Source organism: Pseudophryne corroboree, chromosome 1 (genome assembly GCF_028390025.1).
Source record: "Pseudophryne corroboree isolate aPseCor3 chromosome 1, aPseCor3.hap2, whole genome shotgun sequence".
Classification (NCBI taxonomy): Eukaryota; Metazoa; Chordata; class Amphibia; order Anura; family Myobatrachidae; genus Pseudophryne; species Pseudophryne corroboree.
Window position 1 is genome coordinate 322,536,066 of NC_086444.1, and position 15,365 is coordinate 322,551,430.

At 41.2% G+C, this 15,365-nt stretch overlaps 1 protein-coding gene across 1 annotated transcript in view; it reads left to right on the forward strand.

The window, feature by feature from the left end:
* Positions 1–15,365, forward strand: part of TMEM132B (transmembrane protein 132B) — a 926,737-nt gene that overhangs the window by 234,673 nt on the left and 676,699 nt on the right. The window lies entirely within an intron of this gene.

Below are 15,365 nucleotides of genomic sequence, written 5' to 3' on the forward strand. Positions count from 1 at the left end.
TAGTGTAGATCTAATAATCCACACCCCTTACAAAACACTGTTGGAGATGACGGTTACCAGACCTAGCAACTTCTGATTTGCTGATTGCGGCTTCACTACTGACACAGTTTGGGAGGAATCGGGTTGAAAATCAACAGACAAACTGACCAATCAATAGACTAATATGTACGTGACAGGCGTTTTTCACTTCTAAAACACATTATATTGTTCAAACCTTCATTATAATGTCTATAAAAAAATAGAGACGAGTGGTTCTGTTTTGCTGAAAACAGAATACACCTGAACTTTTGGGGTTTCAAGTTGAACCGAGTCCTGCTTTAGTCACCCCGCCAGGTTTGGATCTTGATCTAAACAACAAATCTTGCATATTTTGGATTGCATGTAAGTCCCTCCCTCATGATTGCAGTTGCTATTTCACACTGGAAATGTAGGTTATTGATGTTAATAATACTGTAGGAACAAAAACAAGACAAAATGACATGATTTTATTTGTTTTTATCAATTTTTAAAGTGATCCAGAGCCAAACACTTGTGGGTCACTCTGAGCACCTCTCTAATAAAAAGAAAACGCTGCCCAGTTCCACCTACTCCCCCAAACTGCCACAGCCTGTCAGTCAGGCTGCTTCTCAACGGGCACTACGATCTTCGCAGATGTGCGCATACCATCAGGTTTGTTATAACGTAATGTAGCTGATACCAAGGAGGGGGCAACAAAAGGAGACCTCACACTTTGTCAGGGTAAATAAATCCTGTTCACACTGTAGAAACATTTGTAAAGATTGCTTAGTGCCATTAATTGTTTATTGATCAGTGCCTGGGATGTACAATTTGTTGTTAGTTATACATATTGTGCCTGTTATCTGTCAGAATAGATATGTACATATGATATTAATTTGTCCTTTTTTCATCTCATAGTTTAAGTACCAAAATGAAAATAATTGCACGTGTCAATTAACCAGAGACCACAGTGATTGATAATTATTTTGTACTGTGAAGTAGATTGATAATTATTCTGTACTGTGAAGTAGATAAAAATAATGCCATTTATAGCTGCCGACACAGTGTGTAATGACAGGTGCAAGAACTGCTCATAATAAGAAATGAACTTATTGGATTTGTATCAGCGACATAAAAGACAAAATAAACCATCCTTACCGCTACTACTTCACTGCAGCTTAAATCAATAACTACTATCGCTACCATGAATTAGACAGATGGTTGTTAATTGGATTTTCTTATAATTAGCTCTGTTTACACTTTATTGGTAAATCCTTTTTACTTTACATATATTCTATATGTGAATATAACCTTGTTGTTTTTTGTTTTTTTAAATATATTTTCTAAGAAATGTGAGAAAAAAACAAAAACTAAGAAAACATTATTACAACTTAAAAAATACCTTTTTTGCTTTATATTTGGCATGTAACATGATTTAAGATTAAAGTACCTGTAGGTTAAGTGTTTACAAGTGAGACTATATTAATAGGAACTATAGTAAATGCATTTATTATTACATAGAATTTGCGATTTATAGTGAAATTACAATTATTATTAAATGATTAACAATTCAAACCATACTTGTTGACTCTCACTAAATGGGTGGGAGACGCAAAAAAATTAGTGGATGATCTTCAGGACTCCCTAGAGCAGGCATGTCCAAACTGCGGCCCTCCAGCTGTTGTTAGACTACATATCCCAGCATGCCCTGACACAGTTTTGCTGTCAGAGAATGCTAAAGCTGTGTCAGGGCATGCTGGGATGCATAGTTTCTGAACAGCTGGAGGGCCACCAGTTTGGACATGCCTGCCCTAGAGAGTCTGGCAATCACCCCATAGCTGAGTCAGGTGATGGAACCATCACAAAGGAAACAGGGCGGGATGTGCCAAGCAATTGCGGTACATCCTGCCACTTGCCATATTGATACTAAATGCATATGTACTAACATATGAGATTAGTATCGCAAAGGGTAGCACTCCCGATAAGAGCTGCCCTTTGCGATAGTCGCCGATCCCTGTACATCTGGGATTATGACCTGGGAATCGGTCTGCGGGGTATGCTAGGAGGAATCTGATGCAGAAAGAGGCCCATAGGTATTCTATAGGGCAATGCCAGCTTTAAGTGGTGTTACCCCCCACATCTGAAACTATTAGCCAAATGAAATGGAGTGTGGGTTTGCACAAATGTGCGAGTTTAGTGCTAAACTCGCACATTTTGCAAACTCGACCAATGTAATGGGGTGCGGGAACATACATACTCGCATGTTTCCTGCAATCCCAAAACTCGCAATGGCAAAACTTGCATCCAGATATTTTGCCATTGCAAACATACAACTCGGGCAATGTAAGAGGATGCGCACCGAAAACATTACCAAAATCTGTTGTAAAAATAGACCAGCTGCTGGCTCGTAAGTTTGACGGAAACATTCACAGATCAGCGTGAAAAAGTAAAGAAATACTGTAGTTAAAAATGTAAAAAAAAAGAGTGCAATTCTCCTCCAAAAGCATAACCAGCCCCCGACTCTTTGAGTCGGTCCTGATTGCTAAAATACAGGGAAAAAAATGGGTATGGGTTCCCTGTATTTAAATAACCAGCACCAGGCTCTTGGACCGGTCCTGGTTCCAAAATTAAGGGGGGAAAATATACATAGGGGTCCCCGTATTTTTTAAACCAGCATTGGGCTCCACTAGTTAAGGAGATAATGCTACAGCTGCGGGACACATTTATATAGGTCCCTGCTGCCGTGGCATTAAATCCTCAACTAGTCACCATTGGCTGGAGTCCCTGGAGGGATGGAACCCCCAGTAAAGGGGTCCCCACCCTCCAGGCACTCAAGGGCCAGGGATGAAGCTCGGGGCTATGGACGCCACCCCTGGACTGTGTGTGGTAAGCGTCTATGTGTAAAAAAATATTTAAATATAGTCTTTTGCTGTGAAACTACGAGTCCCAGCAAGCCTCCCCGCATTTTGGTACTTGGAGAAAAACAAGTACCAGCATGTAGGGCACCAAAGGGTCCGCTGGTACCTGTAGTTCCACAGTAAAATAAATATTCAAAAAAACAGAGGTCACACACACCGTGACAATATAACATTATTAAAACATTAGTAAAACATACTTACACACTCACACTTGCACTCACACACACACACACACACACACACACACACACACACACACACACACACACACACACACTGTAAAAAAAAAAATATATATATACATTCACCTATTTCCAGTGTAGATTGGTCCACTTCAGTCCATGTAGGCATCTAGGGGTTAAAAAAAATACATCAATCCAAACCAGCGGACATTGAGGGGATCTCCTTAATGTCTGCTGGTTCGGTTTGATGCATTTTTTATTCTACACTGGAAATAGGTGAGTATATATATATATATATATATATATATATATATATATATACAGTTGTGCTCATAAGTTTACATACCCTAGCAGAATTAGTGATTCTCTGGCCATTTGTCAGATAATATGAATGATAACTCACAAACTTTTGTTTCACTCATGGTTAGTGGTTGGGTGAAGCCATTTATTGTCAAACAACTGTGTTTACTCTTTTTAAATCATAATGACAACAGAAACTACCCAAATGACCCTGATCAAAAGTTTACATAGCCTGGAGATTTTGGAATGATAACATGCACACAAGTTGACACAAACAGGTTTGAATGGCTACTAAAGGTAACCATCCTCACCTGTGATCTGTTTGCTTGTTATCAGTGTGTGTGTGTATAAAAGGTCAGTGAGTTTCTGGACTCCTGAAAGACACTTGCATCTTTCATCCAGTGCTGCACTGACGTGTCTGGATTCTGAGTCATGGGGAAAGCAAAAGAATTGTCAAAGGATCTGCGGGAAAAGGTAATTGAACTGTATAAAACAGGAAAGGGATACAAAAAGATATCCAAGCAATTGAGAATGCCAATCAGCAGTGTTCAAACTCTAATTAAGAAGTGGAAAATGAGGGATTCTGTGGAAACCAAATCACGGTCAGGTAGACCAACAAAAATTTCAGCCACAACTGCCAGGAAAATTGTTTGGGATGCAAAGAAAAATCCACAAATAACTTCAGCTGAAATACAGGACTCTCTGAAAAAAAGTGGTGTGGTTGTTTCAAGATGCACAATAAGGAGGCATTTGAAGAAAAATGGGCTGCATGGTCGAATCGCCAGAAGAAAGCCATTACTACGCAAATGCCACAAAGCATCCCGCTTACAATACTCCAAACAGCACAGAGACAAGCCTCAAAACTTCTGGAACAAAGTCATTTGGAGTGATGAGACCAAAATTGAACTTTTTGGCCACAACCATAAACGTTACATTTGGAGAGGAGTCAACAAGGCCTATGATGAAAGGTACACCATTCCTACTGTGAAATACGGAGGTGGATCGCTGATGTTTTGGGGATGTGTGAGCTACAAAGGCACTGGAAACTTGATCAAAATTGATGGCAAGATGAATGCAGCATGTTATCAGAAAATACTGGAGGAAAATTTGCACTCATCAGCCCGGAAGCTGCGCATGGGACATACTTGGACGTTCCAACATGACAATGATCCAAAACACAAGGCCAAGTCGACCTGTTATTGGCTACAGCAGAATAAAGTGAAGGTTCTGGAATGGCCATCTCAGTCTCCTGACCTCAATATCATTGAACAACTCTGGGGAGATCTGAAACGTGCAGTTCATGCAAGACAGCCCAAGAATTTACAGGAACTGGAGGCTTTTTGCCAAGAAGTATGGGCAGCTTTACCATCTGAGAAAATAAAGAGCCTCATCCACAACTACCACAAAAGACTTCAAGCTGTCATTGATGTTAAAGGGGGCAATACCCGTTATTAAGAACTGGGGTATGTAAACTTTTGATCAGGGACATTTGGGTAGTTTCTGTTGTCATTATGATTTAAAAAGAGTAAACACAGTTGTTTGGCAATAAATGGCTTCACCCAACCACTAACCATGAGTGAAAGAAAAGTTTGTGAGTTATCATTCATATTCTCTGACAAACGGCCAGAAAATCACAAATTCTGCTAGGGTATGTAAACTTATGAGCACAACTGGTTTTATATATATATATATATATATATTTGTTTACAGGTACCCTATGGATTCTACTGAAGAAAGGTATGTGAATGGCTGCGTGGGATAGATGTAAGTATGTGTAAGTGTGTGTATGTATGTGAGTGTGCAACTATGTTTTAATAAAGTTCTACTGTCATGGTGAGTGTGTCCTGTGCTTTTTTTTTGTATTTCTTTTACTGTGGAACTACAGGTACCTGCGGACCCTTTAATACCTCCCAATTTTTGGAAGTTCTTAGGAGGGACATCTGCACATGCTGTAGGTGCATTGCCAAAATTAGGGGATGTGGCCTCGTGGTTAGGGGGCTGGGCCTCATAGGTGATCACGAGCCACGCCCCTGTTTTCATCACTATGGGGACATGGTAAAATGGGGGAATTGGAATTGTTAGCATCAAAGGCTGAGTATGATATAGGTATTACGGAAACATGGTGGGACGAGTGTCATGACTGGGTTGCAAACTTGGAGGGGTATTTTCTTTTCTGGAGGGACAGGGCAAGCAAAAGAGGAGGAGGTGTATGTCTTTATGTTAAACCATCTCTTAAACCATACTTAAAGGAGGTTATTTATGAAGGGACTGGTGATAATGTGGAGTCACTATGGGTTGAAATCTCAAGTGGGGGTATTGATGCAAAAAAAACTAGTCATAGGCACATGCTACAAACAGCCTGATATTAGCATGCACGAGGAAGAACAACTCTTGCAGCAAATCGAAAGGGCTGTGGGATTGGGGGACATCCTAGTGATTGGGGATTTTAATTATCCTGATATAAATTGGAGTAACGATTCATGTGTTAAAGCTAGGGGCAACAGGTTCTTAAATATGTTAAAGGCTCATTACTTGTCTCAATTAGTCGAGGACCCAACTAGGGGTAAAACTACTCTGGATCTAGTAATTACTAATAATGTGGACATTATATCAAACACTAAAGTTGGGGAGACTTTGGGTAACAGTGATCATTATATGAACACATTCAACATCAGTTTCAGGAAACATAGCTATAAGGGTTCAACCAAAACATTTAACTTTAGGAAGGTTAATTTCAGTATGCTGAGATGTGCACTAAACGACATTGAGTGGGAAATTTTGTTTCATAGCAAGAACACTTCGGAAATATGGGATGCTTTAAAAGGGTTGCTAGATAGCAACAGTCACAAATTTATTCCCATGGGCAGTAAATGCAGGAGCACCAAACTCAAACCGATGTGGCTTAACAAGAAGGTCAAGGCAGAGATGGATAAAAAGAAGTGTGTTTTCAAAGCATTTAAATCTAAAGGAAAGGCGGAGTCACTCCAGTACTACAAGGAATGCAATAAAAGAAGCAAAAAAGCAATAAGAGCAGCTAAAATTGGAAACAAAAAGCAAATAGCTATAGAGAGTAAAACCAATCTTAAAAAGTTTTTTAAATACATAACCAGTAAAAGGTTAAAAAATGAGAACATAGGGCCAATAAAAGATGAATTTGGAGTATTAATAAATGATGACAAAATAAATGCAAAAATACTGAACACATTTTTTTCCATCAATAATCACCAGAGAAGAACTGATGTGAGAAGTGCATAACGATAGTGACAGTAATAATTCGTGGTTAGATACTTGTTTAAGTGAAGAAGTAGCCCGGGAGAGACTAAGCAAAATTAAGATTACTAAATCACCTGGCCCTGATGGACTTCACCCAAGGGTTCTTATGGAGCTTAGGTCACAAATAGCAAGACCTCTATACTTTATTTTCAATAGTTCAATTAGATTAGGCATGGTACCGAAGGATTGCCGTATAGCTGAGGTAGTGCCATTATTTAAAAAAGGATCAAAAAATCATCCTGGTAACTACAGACCGGTTAGTTTGACATCTATAGTGGGGGAAATATTGGAAGGAATTCTAAGGGATAGCATACAAGAGTATCTGCAGTCTGCTAAGATTATTAGCAAGTGTTTGTGAGGGACAGATCATGTCAAACTAATTTAGTTAGCTTCTATGAAGAAGTGAAGAAGTGAGCGACAATCTTGACAAGGGAAAAGCAGTGGATGTGGTCTACTTAGATTTTGCAAAAGCCTTCGATACAGTGCCTCACAGGAGACTGATCATCAAATTAAAGGAGCTTGGCTTAGGAAAACTGTACATGGATAAGTAACTGGCTGGATAACAGGGTACAGCAAGTAGTGGTCAATGGGAAGTGCTCAAGCTGGACACCAGTAGTGAGCGGAATACCACAAGGGTAGGCGGTGTAAAATACAGCGTTTTGCGATATGAGCGTCTGAGTCCCCTAACAGCATAAACAAACACCACTGGCAAGGAATCGCTGCTTGCATTAATTTTAACACATGAACTTGTGTAACTTCCATGCAGCAACGTGGGCAATTGGTGAATGCTCCCGCCTCCCACGCTGAGAGTCCTGGGTTCGATTCCCAAAGCGCCAATCTATATTTTTTTTCCCTGACATTCACTTTATTAATTTTTTTTTCTTTGTAATCCATTGGAATACATTCATTGGAAGGGTGCACACAGATTTCACATAAATCATGGTAAATCTGCAGAAGCAACTCATTCCGCCATCTAAAATACACAGCGGTAATGAGCACGCATAGACATGCCAGTAAATATAAATTTGTGTATTCTGACGCAACTGTTTGAGCAACACAGTACTGTAGATCATCGGCGTTAGAGAATCTGTGTTGTGCTTTATGAGAAGGGATCACTGCTACTGTACCATTTGCACATCTATCAGAGTGACTGCAGTTCTCTATCTGATTTTCATATACAGTACAGTATTGTTTTGTACATTTATTGTAACCTGACCTCCCTCCCTGTCTACTGTATGAACTGTGCAGGCTCCCAGGGGAGAAGGGGGAAGTGGGATGGGGTAGGGGAAGGTGGTAGCTTAAAACTGTGTTTTGCTATATGAGCATCCAAGTCCCTTAATGGCATAAAGGGGAGGGGGAAGGGTGAGGTGGGATGTGGGGATTAACCAGCGGAGTTCCGAGACACTGTCAAAAATATTAATTGTCTGTCGAGACACAAAAAAAGAAACCAATAAATCAATAAATAAAAGTAGTGTGTACAGACACAAATCAACGTTCGGTTTATGTGAGCTATTAAAATCAAGTTTTTTTTTTTGAGTACTGGCGCCCAAGATGGCTGCCTCACCTTTTGTATGCTCCTGATCATCTCCATAAAACAGCTTAAATTCACCACAACTGACCTATGAATCATCATAAATATCCAAGGACTTATCTTGAACTTGTACTACTCTACGCGGACATTTCATCAAAACCAACGGATTGCATTCCTGCGCTGAGATACACACTGGATTGAATCCTGGACTGAATCCTCTGCATATCTCCACTGAGAAATCCTTCAGTTTAGCAGCTGCTGTACTCTGCATTGGACATTACCCAGATAAGGTACTGTGGATTACAACCTAACTTTGGCTACATCCAGCCCCTCACTTAGACATCATCCACCTCTGTTCTCTGAGCTACAAATAACTGACTTATTGCATTAATCTACTAATTTCAGTATATTCAGGCTCTGAATTGCTGAAGGCTCACTGTTTAAAATCAGGATCCATTTCCAGGACATGTTATCACTTCTACCCCCACAAAAAAAAAAAAAAAATCTACTTCAAAGGCCTCTCACACTGAGACTTTTCACACCTACACAGTAGGAATTGGCTTCTAACACCTTTTCAAAAGGCTGCCTATCCTAGGATAATTGACTGAATCAGCAGTTATTTTATTTATTACTTGCTTCAAATATACACAATAGGTTATAGCAATAACTTTGTTCATAATCCCATTATAATTTTGGATCACATACCGAATTGGGGGAAAACAAAACACAAAAAGGAAAAACAAAAAAACAAAAAACAAACAAAAAAAACCCACTGCTTTCTCTCCCTCTCTCATCATCATATGCAGTTCAAATTTATAGTAATCTGTCATTGATGACCAAATGTATACGTATTGCTCCAGCTTCATTCTTTCACTCCGCCCACCACGCTCTGCAGTTCCTATCACACCATCACAGGCTTCTATTCTCCAATCCCTTGGCATTTTAAAAAGAAAACACAGGCGCATTCGTGGGAAGCGAGCAGGCCGGAAATGTATTTCCCCCGGTAACCATCTAAGTCCTTTGACCACCTGCTCACCCCCATACTCAAAGAACAATCAAATAGAAGTGATACCCAAAAGACGGCCCTGTGTTTGGAAGGACAGAACTGTCTACTCTCACTTTGTGACCCCCATACCCAGAGCTCCTGCACTTAACATAAAGAAAACTGAAGGCCCTCTGGTATGCCCAATCAGGTCAGTCCTTTGTAATGCCAGATCTATAAGAAACAAGACTGCAACAATTGCTGACCTTATTGAATCTGCAGATCTAGCCTGTATTACAGAGACCTGGCTAGATGAAAATGCAGCACCTATATTGGAGGCTGCAGTACCAACAAACTACTCTGTCATCCACAACCCAAGACTGGACCGCAGGGGTGGCGGGGTGGCTATCTGCTTCAAAAAAGAACTTAAACTTAGGGTCCACCCTATTGAAACTACTCGCTCATTTGAGTGCATTGCTGCCCGGAGTTCGACAGGATTAGGTTTCAGACTACTTCTTATTTACCGGCCACCTGGAGATGGAAAGATATTTCTACAAGAAATTGCAGACACTGTTGCTGGCCTGGTTCTGGAACATCAAAGATGGCTCATCCTCGGGGATTTCAATGCATGGGTGGATGATGAGCTCTCACGCCTTGGCCAAGACCTCTTGTGCACAATGAACGGTCTGGGCTTCACACAGGTCATTCCCTCTGCCACACATAAAAGTGGTCACACTCTCGACCTCGTCTTTCAGATTGGATTAGAGGTCACTGACCTAAAAATAAACCCAGTCATCTGGTCAGACCACTACTCCCTCTGGTTCTCAGTTGCAACCCCTCAAATAAGATCTCTGCCCGTGGAGTTGACCAGGTATCGTCCAAGGAGGGGTATGACTCCCCAGGCTCTTGCAGCAAATCTGGATCTCTCTGCTATACAGGGTGCCTGTGAAGATCCCTGTTCCCTAGTCCGTTATTATAATAGGGATGTTATGGCTGCAATTGATATTATCGCCCCTGTGCGTTTAAGACCTCGTAAACCACAACGTCAAGCTCCATGGTTCGACAACAGTGTTAGTGAGCTCAAGAAAAGGGGGCGTAGACTGGAAAGACGATGGAGGAAGACTAACCTAGTGGATGACAAAATAAAACTAATAAAGCATAACGAAGAATATCAATCGACAATCACTCGTAAGAAAGCACAGTTCCTGTCAAATGAGATCACAGCAGCAAACAATAGGCCAGCTCAACTTTTCCGCACAGTGGAGATGCTTTGCAAGCCAGCATGCCTGCAGACTGATGAGACCCTCTCCCAGGCAAGATGCAACGAGTTTGCAAACTTCTTTGCAGATAAAATATCCACCATCCGGGCTGGAATCTCCACAGTGCCATCAAAGGAGTGCCAAATTACAAAGCCCGCCAATATAAGCTACCTGCCTTCATGGACTAGCTTTGATCCAGTGGATGTAAAGGACACTGCTGAAATTGCTCGGATTTTGCGTCCCACCACCTGTGATCTGGACCCAGCCTCAACCAAGCTTCTAATAGGTTGTATGGATATAATTGGTCCTGTCTTTACAAAAATTGTTCAATGCTCTTTGCAGACAGGCATTTTTCCGGGACCCCTAAAGGAAGCAATTGTTAGACCGCTTCTTAAAAAACCTAATTTAGATCCCGACTGCATGACCAACTACAGACCGGTATCAAACCTTCCTTTCCTAGGAAAGGTTATTGAGAAAGTCGTTGCAAATCAACTGGAAACCCGCCTGACAACCCATGATATTTATGATCCATTTCAATCAGGATTCAGGAGAAGACATAGCACTGAAACAGCCCTGGTGTGTGTGTTAAATGATCTTCTGATGGCAAAAGACAGAGGTGACTGTTCAATATTAATCCTTCTGGATCTCTCGGCAGCATTTGATACCGTGGACCATGGGCTTCTGATTGAGCGACTGATACATTTCTGTGGTCTGGATGGCACAGTCCTAAGATGGTTCAAATCATTTCTCACAGGCAGAGCACAGAGAGTATCATCTGGATTATACTCATCACCACCAGTGTCATTGTCATGTGGTGTCCCACAAGGTTCTATACTATCCCCCATGCTTTTTGCAGTATACATGCTCCCATTGGGCGAAATAATCAGGCGCCATGGCCTGGTCTACCACTGCTATGCAGATGATACACAACTGTACTTGTCCTTTGCTCCGGGCACTGATAACCCAATAGCAACCCTTAATGGCTGTCTAGCTGAACTACAGGAGTGGATGAGCGCCAGCTGGCTGCGACTGAACCCGGATAAAACAGAGGTCCTTATGATACGACCGCAACATCAAAGGACAAGACTGCAGCATAGCCAACCAACTGGACTTACACTCGGGGATTCAGAATTACAGACCAGTGATCGTGTGCGGAATCTTGGCGTTGTCCTGGATGGTGGCTTGACACTTAAACATCAGATATCAGCCACAATCAAATCCTCATTCTTTCACCTGAGGAACATAGCCAGAATCAAGCACTTAATTCCCTCAGATGATATGCCAAAAGTCATACATGCATTTGTATCATCTCGTTTAGACTACTGTAATGCCCTCTACCTTGGTCTCCCAGCAAAAGAATTGCAGCGCTTACAGCTGGTGCAAAACACAGCTGCCAGGCTATTAACCAACCAGCCCCGTTCTAGCCACATAACACCCATCCTCTACTCCCTTCACTGGCTGCCTGTACGATGGCGAATCATCTTCAAGATTGGCTTACTGAGTTTCAAAGCATTACATGACCAAGGCCCAAGGTACCTCAAACAGCTTCTGACCCCATACTGCCCCACTCGATTACTGCGATCTGTAGATGAAGGACTTTTAGCAGTACCTAGAATCTCCCGTAATTCATCAGGGGGTCGAGCTTTTAGTCATGCGGCTCCGACTCTGTGGAACTCACTTCCCCGCACAGTGCGAGAGGCCCCAACTATAGAATCCTTCAAAAGTAGACTCAAGACTTTTCTGTTTACTCAAGCATTCCCATAATTGTCCCTTTTAGTATCTTCATGCTTCTGTATTTTATGAAAATGTACTTCATTATTTCCTGTACTATATTATGCTATGTATCTGTTAAGCGCCTTGAGTCCTATGGGAGAAAGAGCGCTATATAAATAAAATTATTATTATTATTATTAATTAAAATGGGCTAAAGCTTAATATCTCAGGTTCTGAGGTTTCTGAAAATTAGGTTGGTATGTAAGGGGAAATGATTAGCTACCAGAGGATACCAACCCCAAGTTTCTGTGACCCCCAACAAGGCTCATGGCAAGCGTTGGAACCCATGGTGGGTATGAATTAACGGGCCCATTAAAGTCGATGGGAAAATGGGTCCAATTTGCATACTGATATCTTGGGTTCTTGGTGTCCCTGAGACTCGGGACTGGTAACATACAAAAGAGAAGACTCTTGGCTTTAGGGGCAGACCAACCACTAGTTTATGTGACACCACAAAGGGAAACGGCAAGCAACCGTGTGTCGGGTGCCCTCCAGTTGTCTGCCCAGCTTGCACGGGATGCAGGGTTTCTGGCTAGATAGAAAATACTGTACAGAAATGCTAAGCATGGTAATTTGGTATCCAGGAACTTAGGGAGGAGTTTTTCTCTCTCCCCGTTATACTTATAAAGATAACACTTGCCGCTGTAGCCATTAAAGTAGAGTGCGTTACAAGCTGTTCATGCTATTTAGTACTCAAATAGAAAATACTGTACAGAGATACTAAGGATGGTTATTTGGCATCCAGGAACTTAGGGAGGAGCTTCTAGCTCTCCCCATTATACTTATAAAGATAACACTTGCTGCTGTAGCCTTTACAGCAGAGTACATTACAAGCTGTTCACGCTATTTAGTACTCAAATACAAAATACTGTACAGAGACGCTATACACAGAGATTTGGCATCCAGGAACTAAGGGAGGAGCTTTTATCTCTCCCCATTATACTTAGAAAGATAACACTTGCCGCTGTATGTTACAAGCTGTTCGTGCTATTCAGTACTCAAATGCTAAATACTGTACAGAGATGCTAAGCATGATGATTTGGCATCCAGGAACTAAGGGAGGAGCTTTTATCTCTCTCCATTATACTTAGAAAGATAAAACTTGCCGCTGTACGTTACAAGCTGTTTATGCTATTTAGTACTCAAATACAAAATACTGTACAGAGACGCTATGCACAGTGATTTGGCATCCAGGAACTTTGGGGAGGAGCTTTTATCTCTCCCCATTATACTTTGAAAGATAACATTTGTCACTGTACAGTACGTTACAAGCTGTTCTTGCTATTTAGTACTCAAATAGAAAATACTGTACAGAGATACTAAGGATGGTTATTTGGCATCCAGGAACTTAGGGAGGAGCTTTTAGCTCTCCCCATTTTACTTATAAAGATAACACTTCCCGCTGTAGCCTTTACAGCAGAGTACATTTCAAGCTGTTCATGCTATTTAGTACTCAAATACAAAATACTGTACAGAGATGCTAAGCCCAGAGATTTGGCATCCAGGAACTAAGGGAGGAGCTTTTAGCTCTCCCCATTATACTTAGAAAGATAACACTTGCCGCTGTATGTTACAAGCTGTTCGTGCTATTCAGTACTCAAATGCTAAATACTGTACAGAGATGCTAAGCATGATGATTTGGCATCCAGGAACTAAGGGAGGAGCTTTTATCTCTCTCCATTATACTTAGAAAGATAACACTTGCCATTGTACGTTACAAGCTGTTCATGCTATTTAGTACTCAAATACAAAATACTGTACAGAGACGCTATGCACAGTGATTTGGCATCCAGGAACTTTGGGGAGGAGCTTTTATCTCTCCCCATTATACTTAGAAAGATAACACTTGTCACTGTACAGTACGTTACAAGCTGTTCTTCCTATTTAGTACTCAAATGCAAAATACTGTACAGAGATGCTAAGCACGGTAATTTGGCATCCAGGAACTTAGGGAGGAGCTTTTATCTCTCCCCATTATACTTAGAAAGTTAACACTTGCCATTGTACGTTACAAGCTGTTCATGCTATTTAGTACTCAAATACAAAATACTGTACAGAGACGCTAAGCACAGTGATTTGGCATCCAGGAACTTAGTGAGGAGCTTTTATCTCTCGCCATTGTTCTTAGAAAGATAACAGTTGCCGCTGTATGTTAGAAGCTGTTCGTGCTATTTAGTACTCAAATAGAAAATACTGTACAGAGATACTAAGGACGGTGATTTGGCATCCAGGAACTTAGGGAGGAGCTTTTAGCTCTCCCCATTATACTTATAAAGATAACACTTGCTGATGTAGCCTTTACAGCAGAGAATGTTACAAGCTGTTTGTGCTATTTAGTACTCAAATACAAAATACTGTACAGAGACACTAAGCACAGTGATTTGGCATCCTGAGACTGTACAGAGACATAGTATTATACTGAATACTACGGGATTTGGATGCTCACATATCCCTAACATCAATAGACCATACTGTACCTGTAACACGTTCGTTTGCATCTGTATATGCTGTACTGTTTGTGTCTGTACTGTAAATACTGTTATATACTGTATGACATACTGTAGCATATTGTAGCGTAATGAGATGCACCAGTAAAATAGTTCTTATGCTGTAGTTCAGTATTGTATATATAATGGAGACCACACGCATGCACACTGGTGATTATAAAAAGCGACATCTCGTGGATGATCGCAGGTATTACACTCAAAGCTAACGCCAAACGCTATGTGCGCCTCCCTGTGACTAAGCGCGCCTCCTTGTGCCCAGGCACGCTGCGTATGCCCAATCACAACTAACGCCTCAGCCAGCCAAGATAACGGAGGACCCATCTGTATCTAAACTTGAAATCTGGGTGTCTAAATGGAGAATGAGGTTCGATATAAAAAATGCAAGGTTATGCATTTCGGGACTAAATTTTGCATCCTACATATTAAATGGGGAAAGTCTAGGGGTAACAGTATTGGAAAAGGATTTGGGGGTACTCATTGATAATAGGCTTAATAACTGTATACAATGTCAAAGTGCAGTAAAGAAGGCAAGTAAGGTGCTAGCGTTCATAGGCCCTCATTCCGAGTCGTTCGCTCTGTAATTTTCTTCGCATCGCAGCGTTTTTCTGCTTAGTACGCATGCGCAATGTTCGCACTGCGACTG